At 38.9% G+C, this 12035-nt stretch overlaps 1 protein-coding gene across 6 annotated transcripts in view; it reads left to right on the top strand.

Annotated features, from left to right (window-relative positions):
• The window catches only part of EXOC6 (exocyst complex component 6), an 87041-nt gene that overhangs the window by 2926 nt on the left and 72080 nt on the right, over window positions 1-12035 (top strand). The window lies entirely within an intron of this gene.

Genomic DNA, 12035 nt, shown 5'->3' with positions numbered 1-12035 from the left:
CCGCGGGGGCCCGACCGCTGTCCCTCACCCCGGGCTCAGTGGGGATGAGGGAAGGGGCCGGTGCGGCGCGGGCAGGGAGCGGGGCTGTCACGCCGTGCCGGGGCGCTGACAGGCAATGGGGGCCGAGCGGAGACGGCGGCCGTGCCCCGGCTCCAGGCTGGCCGCTCCCTGGTGTTGTCTACCGGGGAAGCAGCCGGGCACGGCCCGGCTCCGGCGGGCTGGAGTGCGGCCTCGGGACGTGCCCGGCCCTGGGCCCGATGCGGGTGGCCGGGCTTGGGGCACCCGCCGTAACCCAGTGCCGGCCTTTGCTGCCCCGCACTTGGACAAGAGTCAGCTCCCTGGGTGTGCCGGTAGCCCCGGTTCTGTGCTGAGAACGGGGCCGAAACCGTATCATGGGTGGGTGTTGCAGCGCTCCACTATGCAACCCCTAATGATGAGGTCTGAAATCTACTACCCTGGTCAGTTTCCTTGGAAATGTGGCTGTGTTTAGAGCATTTCTGCTGTGCCTTGACTTCAGTGGTTTGGTTTTCTGTCTTTTTCCTCCAATTCCACATACTGCCAAATGGCCTAGCCTGCTTGTTGAAGAAAAGGTTTTGCATAACCTCTCCTGTTAGAGGCGAACGTCGAAGTGCCTTTCACTTAGAGCTGGGGAGATAAGGGCAGGGCCTGTGGTGAGTGAATTGAGTTATAGAGGAAACAGGGGGAAAGGGGGCCTTCATCATGGAGCTTTGCTGATGCTTCCCTGATTAAAGATGCTTCCCTGATTAAAGATGTCTGAAAGGAATAAAAAAGCATAGGCACTAGCCAAACAGGGGAGAGACAACTGTGAATTTGAATGTTATCTCTTTGAGAGGATACAGTGAGCCTGTGTGCAGAAAACTGGGAAAGGCAGTTTGTGTGGCAGCATGCTGCAAAGCAGTGAGCACGGTGCTGCTGGCTTTTCCTGGAGTGGGAATGATGCCTCCTAGAGAGTGTGGACAGGGCTGGGAAAGGGTGAACGTGGGGTGCATGGGTGAGGAACCCAGTGCTGAGAACTGGTAGAAGAGAAGTTTCTGTTGCATGCCAAATGGGCCATTCTGCACATCATAGCAAGTGATTTTGAGGTTGGCTATGTGTGGATCCTCCAAAGCTGTGTGGGAGGTGGCAGTCTGGACATTTGTGTGAGGCTGGGGCTAATCAATCCTCTGAGAACCCCCATGGGGAGTGTGGTGGGGTCGTCCAGACATCACACAGGGACTGCTTGCTGCGTCAGTCTGGTCTTGGAGGTCAGCTTGGAGCAAACTGCACTCTGATCTCCCCTCATGTTCCTTAAACACAGCTGCTGTTGGGAATACAGTGTGGAGATGCTGAAGTTTAGCATCACAAGGAGCCTCGCATGTGACAAGTCTGTGGGCTTAGGCTGAGAGAAAGTAGCTGGGATGCTTTCAGACTTGAGTTGTCCCTGGAGGCAGTTTAACAGTGTTTCACTTTACAAGTCCAGGCAGGTTGAAGCTGATGCCTGCAAAAAACCACACCAAAATATTAGATATAATTGCAGTTTCGCTGCCATTTCCTGTACAGAGCTTATATCAGAGTATTCTGTGGAAAGGACAGAGAATTAGGCTACACAGCAGAAGGTGGCAGGTTTGGGAACCACAGGCATGGATGGGGAAGGGACTATATGAATCTCTCATTCATATTAAGCATTTAAAATTTGCTAATGTTTTTATAAATACTAAAACTTAATTTCTTATTTTTCTGCGTGTTCCTGTCCTATCACTGACTTTCCAGTAAGGGAATTTTGCATTGCTGACTTTCAGGATTTTTAGGAAAAAAGTGCATGTTGGTCTGATTTAACCTCTGGTGTTCAATTACAAATAAAAAAAATTGAGGTTAAAGAGTGGTTACTCTTTAGTGTTTTGAAAGAAGTCCAGCAAACACCGCAGAAATATGCTTCTACTCCCTAAGAACACCAGTGTTTAAAACCAAAACTTGAGCTGTCTGCTCAGCTCTGTCTGTTGCAATTTGTGAATTGCTGTGTGAAACTGAAAAGTCTAAAGTCCCACATCTAATTACAAGATCTATTTCAATGAATAGAAGCATGAATGTAAAATGGAGCATTATTTTCTGCCTGAGATCTAGGTTTTACTTGCTAAACAATATAAATCAAAGAAATGAGTTGAGTAATTCTATGTGCAATTGCATAAGGCTACAACATGAAGTGATCCATTGATTTCCAGTCACAGAAGCTATTGAAGCCAGTTGTCTCACGTAATGACTGAAATTATGTTAATTTCATTATGTGAAATGGAATATTTTTGTAATCTCTGGTTTGTAATGCTGGGAGAATATTTATAGCATTGCCACATGAAATAAAGTACCAACATACCTACCTAAATAGCAGAACAAAAGAAGGGACTTGAGGTGAGTAGTTCGGATAAGTAGCGTGAGGTAATATTAAATGCTGAAGATTGTAGGATATGCAGGATCTGACTTATCCTTAATTGTTAATATCAAGACATAAATGTCTTCCTAGTGCATCCATGCTTCACGAAGGATGTGTACTTTTTTCTTGTGGGCCGTATGTAGATTCCATGGAAACACATTTTTGCTCCTGTTTTTCTTCAGTGTTTTGCTTGCTGGTTTGGTATAGCTGTCCCTGCCAGGTGCTGCTTCTTACCTTGCTACAAGAGTGGCAGCACTTGTTCTTATTATAGAAAAAATAATAGCATTTATTGATATATAATGGTTTTGTGTATAATTTACAGGTAAGGAACAACATACAGACTGATCCTGCAGGTGATTTTCTAGTGCTGAGATCTACCCATAAGGAGGAATGTGAAATGCAGGTCCTTTATAGGAGGAATCAACATACAGCTAGTGCAGTTGGGATTATTTACTGTTCAGGAGAGTTAGCTCCTAAAGATGGCTCTGCATCTCAAGAGATGAAGAGATTGTATTGGATGAAATTAATTTTCTTTTTAGATTTTAACTGGGTGAATTTAGTGATTTAAATTTGCTGCTATTTTACTTTCATCTCTAAATTCAGTAACACATGCTGAATCACTATAAATGAGACTTAAGCCAGCATGCCTTTCATTAAATAGGCACACTGTGTATATAGCAAGGCAGGATTAATTTTTTTTTCATCAGACTCTATGAAACTTCTATCAACATCTTTTTGGCTTTAATGGCTAACAAAATGAGATTAATGACAAAACTTGTTAAAGGCTCATCACTCTCACCTTTTTATATAACATGTTAATATAGTATAATTCATGTTTCATACATACTTCTGCACTTCTCTCAGGGAGAGCTATCTCATTTCTAATCTTTAGAAAGGAAATGGAAGACGACAGAAAGAAAGACAATTCCCATAATCCTCCCAACAACAAAAAAAAACCCCAAAAGTTATTAACAAAAAACTTAAGACCCTCACTGAAGCCTGTATCTTAACACTTCTTGAATAGTCAGTTGGACATGCTGTGGTAGCTAGTAAGATAAATTCTCTTCAGAAGAAAGTAATTGACCTTATCTGATGGTTAGTTTATGGTTGGTTGAAATAGGTCAAAGTGGAACTCAACAGAGTAAGAGTTGTTCTGCCAGTGCTCTGTATACTATAGATAGGAGGTTTTTTGAGTCTGTAGTAATGTGTAGTATTTCAAAGCTTTTTTAAAAAATAAATGAATTAACTCTTAAACTCTAGCTTGGCAATATATTTCATAAGCATATGGTAGACTTTCTCTAAACACTTCATCTTGTGAGCTTTGCATAACTAAGTTTGCAGTGTTCTGTGATTCCCATGCACAGCCGTCAGTGGAGTACCTCCATGCCCAAAATTCATTGACTGAACAAAAATACAGAAGTAAAATTAAATATAAAAGCTGTGGGGGATTTGGTAATGGAAATTTTGTAGCTAAGGTGAAGTTGATAAGGAGGTGCTATGTCTATTGATGTATCTATAAGTGGAATGTACTCTGTAGCTTTAACCCACAGTCACAGCTTGGAAAGTGCTCCTCAAAAGTCAGTGTAAAAATGCTTTTAATCAAATTCCCTCTTCCTGAAATCTGTCATCACCAAGTTGTTGCCTGGTAGATGTTAGAGCATCTTCCAGGTTGCTCTAAGTTGTGCTGGCTGTGAAACTTCTTTGCAGAGTTCTTAGAGAGCCTCCTGTGAAGACATTTCACTGGCCTGTTGTCTCTGGCTGCAGCAATCACACCCACAAGCACTGTTCAGTCGATGCATTTCTGTCTGATGCTGCAGTATGCTGCAGTCACCTCCACTGATCTAGGACTGCATCGCACTGGTAAAAGCAGCACTGAGCTGAGACTGCAAAGCAAAATCATTTCTGTATAGTGCTGGGTTTTTCTCATTTAGGTTAAACAGAGTTTGGAGGTTGGATGTCATAAATGAGTTTGGCTGAAGTGTTAGAACCAATTGATAGCTGTTCATCCTGTACTTCTGTCCTTGAGTTACAGAGAAGCCAAAGGTAAATGCTACACTTTAGTAAGGCATCATTTGAAAAATAAGCAAGACTATTTTGTCCTTTACTGATCAACGTCTCTAAGAAAATTCAGAGTTAGAAATATGGAATGAGAGTCTAATTCTGCTGCTTTTACTGTATTGCGGTACACTTTGCAACTGCAGGTGCTTTGCCCGGACTGGGGTCTGTAATTTGTATTTTGGAGATATTCTTGTATGCATTGAGGGGGGCTGTCCAAAGCAAAATGAGCAAAGTGCCTAAATGTTATGTAGCTTCAGTTTTACTGAAAGTCTACATTACAGTTACTAGCAGGCATGATTTAGCTATGTGATTCTGTGTTTTCAGCACAACAGTTAGTGAGCAGTAACATAGGCAGTATGAATGAAATCTCAAAACGTGGGAAGATGGTACAGCATTAACACAATTGTAGGCAGGGAAATACTTTTTCTGAGTACTTGCCTATGGTCTATTGGAATTTGTGATGTGGTTATCCAATAACAAAATGTGGTTGCCCTCATTTCTGCCCTGTGGTCCTACTTGTCTGGTAGGATTGTCTAAAGTAATTTTTCTGTGTCTTCATTATTTTGGAGTATGACCCAGCAATTCGCATTTTTGTCTATAGCTTAGTCTTGTTTTAAATATAGAGTAAGAGTACTCTGAGATCATCAGCCAGTGCTATAAATCAGAATTTTAGTGGTTTGATCACATATTTTGATTTCAAATTGTATTTTTTTCTTTTACAGAATTGTAAGTTACTGCTTTGAAAATTTGTAGTCTCTATTAATGGTCTGTCTTCAAGCCCTTCTCAATTTTCAAGTTAACATGTTTCATTCCTGGTTCCCTTTCAAGAAAAGTTACAAAGTAGCCCAAAAGAAGTGGAAATTCCGTGTGTGATAGCTGTGGTCTCTTTTGGATCAGGTGACAGACTGTACTTTCATGTATATTGTTGTGGTTTAACCCCAGCCAGCAGCCAGACCCACCCAGCTGCTCATTCACTCCCCCACCTGCAGCATGCGGGAGAGAATCAGAAGGGTAAAAGCGGGAAACTTGTCGGTTGAGATAAAGACAGTTTAATAGGGGAAGCAAAGGCTGCGCACACAAGCAAAGCAAGGAATGAATTCACTGCGTCCCATGGGCAGACAGGTGTTCAGCCATGTCCAGGACAGCAGGACCTCATCACAAGTAGTGGTTACTTTGGAAGACAAATGGCATCAATCCAAATGTCTCCTCCCTTCCTCCTTGTTCCCCCACTTTATGTACTGAGCATGATGCCATCTGCTCTGGAATATCCCTTTGGTCAGTTGGGATCACCTGTCCTGGCTGTGTCTCCCCCCAGCCTCCTGACCAGTGTGGCAGCACTAAAAGGCCTTGGCTCTGTGTAAGCCCTGCTCAGCAATGACAACACATCTCTGTATTATCAGCCCTGTGTGCAACACAAGTCCAAAACACAGCCCCATACCAGCCACTGTGAAGAAAATTAACTCCAACCCAGCCCAAACCAGCACATATATTTATATATCAGTTTACCTGTATTATAATAGCTAACTTCTGTTTTGTATCTGGGTTGTTATGGAGTAAGGGGATTGGCCTGCTCACTGTGAACCAGTGTAGCCTAAAAAAACAGAGGCTTGCTTGTAGTGTCAGTTGCAGATTTTGTTACTTGGTGCAGGATTTGATGGTATTCCAAGTATTTAAGTTGAAAGACAACAGTCAGATAATGCAACTATGTGATGTATATTGCTATGAAGGAGCAATTTTTTTTTTATTGCTAGTCCATTATATAGAGACAAAAGGTCATAAGAAGAGTCTGTGCTGTAGACTGATTAATCTGGCATTCAGCAGCAGAACTGCAGTTCTGATTTTTCTGTAGCCTGATCACTCAGATTTGCCATTGGTAGCAAAAGTATTTTAGAAAGATTCACTTGCATTGCTGCAAGTTTCAACATATTCTCAAGTTTTTATAAAGCCTGAAACTGCTTGTGGGTAATCATACCTGTACTGCATTTTTTTGTTGTGAAAAAATCTTTAGGTTACATGCTGATTAAGTTTGTCATGAAATATGTGTCTGGAAATCAGGTTATCTTGATCTTTTAAGTGTTCATGCATCAGCTTCTGACTCAATTCTTGCAGTGATTTCCAAATGGGCAACTGCCAAGTGAATCTTTAACCTACCTAGTAACCTGTGTGAATTGTTCTGAAACAGCTCTCTCCAATTTCCCAAGCATTACCAAAGAGCTTGAAATTGTCCCAGTGTTTAGGAAACAAGTTTCAAAATACATTAAAGCTTTTAAAATAGGGAAATCATCTGCTGCATCATCATCAGAATAGTGTACTTAATAGATGTTTAATGCAGTTTGTGACATTGTTTCTCATTTAAATTTAGCCTTCTCTTCATATGAACAGCTTATCCTTGTGCACTCTTACATCAGTTAAATTCAGAAAAGCCAGTTCTTATTCCTGTCATCTCTTCATTGCCTTATTCCTCAAGCTGATTTTATTCAGTGTCTGGTGACCCAGATTTTGGACCTGCCCATGTGCATAGGAAGTGCATAATTTTACATCCTTCACGGGTCACACGGGTGCTTACTTCCTTGCAGATTTTTTTGGAAAGCCAACAGCATAGCCTGTGCTCCAGCTTGCTTTGTGTCTGGCTGAACTATTGCTCCGAGACTTTGCAATTTCCTCAATACAGATATCTACCTGAGGAGCCTTAGAAAAATTCAGTTAAATATAAATCTGGTTTTGATCAGTAAGTGCTGGTGTGTTTTTAAGTTTTGTCATGTTTCATCTTATGTATTGTACTACTAATATGAGCTCATTCAAGTTGATGAGTTTTAATATGTCTTAAATAATTCTTTTAAGATAATTCCAGAAAAGGATTTGAAAATAAGAAGCTATTTTTATGGGTTGTAGTAAGCTATTAAGTACTAACTCATTCAAAAATATAGACATAGCTTTGCATCAGCATCAAGTCATCACATGAGATTTTGTCTTGCTGAAGGGCTTTCTATGGCTAGTTATAAAATCTAGCTGGCTATTTTTAGATATTATATATCCTTCTGGCTATTTTCTGATGATGGTTGAAATGACCAAACCTAATCCCTGTCACCACAGACCTTGGTATAACAATGACAGAATGTTCAATTTGGTGTTCAGCTTGATGAAGTATTTTCAACAGTGCATCTCTTCCTCATCTTGTACATGTCTACTATGGAACTATCTGTACTCCTGACAGACTGGGTCCTGTGCAGGAAGGAGTTAATGATCTCTCCTGGAGCCTGGCTGAAACCCTTCCTTTACCTCAACCTTTGCCAGTAATAGCAAACTAGTAGGGAACTTAATCACTGACGAAGGTATTAAAAAGGAAGGAAACAGATTTTAGAGTGCATCAGCCTTGATGGAAAGACGTGGGATTGGATAGAGAGGACCTAAAAGATGCTGGGGATTTTTTTTTTTATATATACAGCATGAGAAAAGTGTTCAGTTCTAATACCGTCAGTGGGATTTTCACTGTTTCTCAGGGAAAGTAATTTGCTTGCAAAATTGCAGTGAGTGTAACTTGCAATTCTCCTGTGAATCAGAGTAATACAAAATTAATAATGCATATACTGTCGTATATGTACCTGGGGGATACTTTTGAGACATTTCAGCTTCAAAGGGAAGTGTTTAAACTTTCAAGTTTTGGGACTTTCACAGTTTGCACTCTTCCTTAGGCATAGAGTGACTTTGAAGGATTTTTACCCCATTTTGTTCATGGAAAGAATGTTTCCTTATAAGTTTTGTTTTGAGTTAATTTTAGCAGAAAAGTAACGTAGTAGATACTGTTTTATACTGTATATTTGTTCTGGTTTGTTTCATACACGAAGGAAGCTGTAAGCAGTTAGCCAGTGTGTGCTACCTTCTCTTGAAATGTGGAGCTCCTGTGCTGTGCTGGAGTGTCACCTTTCCCTAAGAAATGAACAGATTTTCTTGGTTTGTTTATCGAGCAGGACGAGAACTGGAGTAAGTCAGTTGCTTCAACACTTAATTGCTTCCTAACTGAGAGAAACACTGTGAGTTTCAGTTCAACTTCTAAATTGAAAACAGACTTTTTTTTAGAAGTCATGTTTTATTTTCTTCAGTGATCCTGGGAGATATGCAAAGAATATATAGCACAGACTGTTGTTTTACATGAATTAAATACATTATGATTTTTTATGTGTAGGCTGTGTGAGCTCATAGAGTTAACAAAAATGAATTATATAAAATCACTGTAAAATGCATGATTTGGTTATAGGTTTGCAGAGGAATGTGATGCACCAAAGAATTAAATGGTTTGATCTGTATTGAATAGAATACATTCTTAATCCAATTGGTTTTGAAACTTTTAAATTACTGGATATTTTATTTAATCTGGAACTTCTTAAATTTGTGAAATAATATATTTACGTCTGTGTAGCACTGATATTCAAAGCCTATTGAAGTAACTTAAACATTTCTGACATAAAATATTCTGTTTTATTTCATATGTCTTGTGAAGAGACATATGAGATTGTTGAAATATGAAATTTATTTTGTCTACCAAAACAACTGGTCTGTTTTTATCTCAAAGATTATGTCTCAAGTGCTCTAGATAAAGTTGACAGATTAGCTAGAGGTTGTAATAGATGCCTAATTATTTCTGGTACATGTGTAATAGAAATCTGATCAAATTTTTTAAAAGAACTTAGAAGCTCACAATTTGGTTTACGGATGAATCCATTTCTCCTAAAATATAACAATTTATGTAACAAACAGTCTATGGAAATATTAAGGGAAGATAAAAATACTGTTACATGGACTTCAATTTTCTACTTTATATTCTATGAAATAACATAGGTTCCAGCTACATCCACTTGTATCCATGTGGGTATATGAAACAGATGGCCAAACTTGGCACTTCATTCTGTGGCAATAGCCAGTACTAAAGCGAGCGAAGCTGCCATTTCCTTTGCTGCCTTTTTATCTACTATTACAACACAAAATTGGGAAAAAAAGTGGTAGTGCAGCACTTGTTTTTCAGTTTCTTGCTTCATACATCAGTAAGTCGCACAAAGGCTTAGCAGGAAGAGGCATCTCCTTGGTCAGCAGTGTAAAAACAGGAAGGAGGAAGTCTATTGCAAATCTGGGTATACTGATTATCAGTTCGTGTTTTGCTGCAGAGGATGTCCATTAACAGCCATCAGCGTGATCCATTGCTTATCCAGCATGAACAATGACTGCTCTAGTGCTGCTACTACAGAATAAGGACCCTGCTTATAGGAAGTAATGTTAACTAACAAACTGTACTCGGCCCTTTCCTGCTCATAGAAACAGGATACTATTAGTGAGAACAATTCACAGAAATTGCACATCCAGGAAAACCAGGCAAGCAAAGCATAATAGCTAAACTAAGATTAATAAAATCTTTTCTCTGAATAGGCCATAGCTGAGTTTTATGTTGTTCTGGCATGTAATGTGAGCTTTTAAATAGAGTGGTGAGATGTAATTATGAGTAAGAATGGCAGAACTGGAATGTAGGTAGTGTCTGGCATTGAAAGGCTGCTTAGGTTTTAAGAAATGTGCTTATTACCATAACTGCAATTGAATGACCGGAAACACCTGGACATTATTTTATAAAGCTTTTTAGGGTGTATGCAGCCACCTATATGAAATTACTCTGTGGAAAAATCCCTACAAAGTTTGTAGCTTGTGTAAACAGAAAATATCTTTGTATATTGTACGACAAAGGAAGTTTCTGCAGTGTTTCCTGTGAAATTGCAGCTCAAATGGAGTGTGTGATACAGTATCGTGGTTAGGGATGCCATGGTTATAGTCACAGTGACAGGTCTGTTTTAAGGGCAGAATATTAATTTGCATTGTCAGTGTTTTGTGCTTGCACTGTTCCCACTGAACTCATCATGCAAATTTGAATTGTGAATATTACTTAATTTTATAATTTTATTTAGTATATCTCTGTGTTACTGTTTCATTTGGGATGTTTTTTCAATGAAAGGAGAAATAGGAAGAGCATCTAGTGGGCCACTTCTTGCAATGTGTGTGTGGGAGCTAGTTGAGGGCATCTCCAGCATCAGGACAAAATTGGCATTGGTAGCAAGATATTAGTAGTAAAAACATTATTTTCCATAAGCACAGTCTCTTCATTTGGGAGTTGGTTTATTTGTGTGTGTGTTTTGTTTTAAATATTACTTTGAAACATTAAATAAAAAGTGTATGGTTGGAAGGGGTTTCTTTTGTGCCTGCATTTAATTGATCAAAGTAATTAGTAGTTTTTCTCCCCTGCACAGTGCTTAATTTGAAGCTCTACAAATGAATCTTTTTCTCTTGCTTCCATTGCAGATCAGAAGTTGCATGGTCAGACTTACATTCCATGTCAAACTTGTACAACTGTTGTACAGACACATGTAATTCCTGTCATTGTCACAGCATTCATGGAGTTGTAACTGATCGGCACTTACTGAGTGGTTATCAGTATCCTGAAAGGAATGTGTACATACAGTTCTTAATTGCTTCATATGTCTTGTGTAATCAGGAGATGAAAGACTCTATGGCAATATAGGCACGGCTGGGGAAACCTGCAATTCATCCTAGAAATGGGACAGAACAGGATGGGTTGGCGGAGGTGTGAAAATGGTGAAAGGTGGCAAGCCATTAATAAGGAGTTTCTTTGTCCTGTAAAAAGATTGCTGTTTTTTTCTCTATTTTCTGACATGTTTTTTTGGCTATTTTAAAATACATGATCTGTTTTAAAAGTTTCTGCTGCTGCTAGAGCCTATTATTATAAATGATTACTAGGAGAATTGTTCTCTCAAAAAATTTACAGTAATGCTTCATGAGCTCGGATTTGTCTTTCCTGAATATGGATTGCAATTAAAAAGAGAATCATTGCCTATTTAAAAGAACACACAAAACAATCCCCAAAACCTTCAAGAAACAATATTTTTTTAAAAACTCCAATGGGATTTGTTAAATATTTTTTTTTCTTTATTTAATAGACTGTTCTAGTAATGATTTTTAAGTGACAGAGTTATCACCAACCAGGAATTCATATTATCTTCTGAATCATTATTGTTGTATGAAAGTATGGAGATTTTATTTTTAATAAAATAAACTCTTCAAGTTCATTTTTTTTGCCTGAAGTGTGAGTTCCTGAGCAGTTCTGCTTTTCTCCTTTGAAAAGTTACAACTATTGCTATATATATGAGATCAAATTACTTTAGTTCCCATTCTGATTATTCTTGCAATTATTTTTCCATGCTAAACCAAGAAGATTACAGTAAAAGTTGTATTTAGGTGTCTGGTTATTGTAATTTTCTAGTCTAGAGGCCATAGATGCAGAGATAAACTGGAGATGAGGAGGGGAAAAAGCAAATTTGGGATATTTGTTGAACTTACAAAAAATAATTTTGGGCTCCTCTCCTTTTACACTTAATAGTCTGTATGCATGTCAATTGTCTGCCCTTCCAGTAGTCCAGTCAATGTATTAAATTAATTTTTGGGCTTATACAATTTTTTTTTTTTTTTTTTTTTTTTTTTTTTTTTTTTTTTTTTTTTT

Source organism: Corvus kubaryi, unplaced genomic scaffold (genome assembly GCF_017639235.1).
Source record: "Corvus kubaryi isolate FWS band 111438036 unplaced genomic scaffold, C.kubaryi_AGA036_p1.0 138, whole genome shotgun sequence".
Classification (NCBI taxonomy): Eukaryota; Metazoa; Chordata; class Aves; order Passeriformes; family Corvidae; genus Corvus; species Corvus kubaryi.
This window is presented reverse-complemented; position numbering and strand designations above follow the sequence as displayed.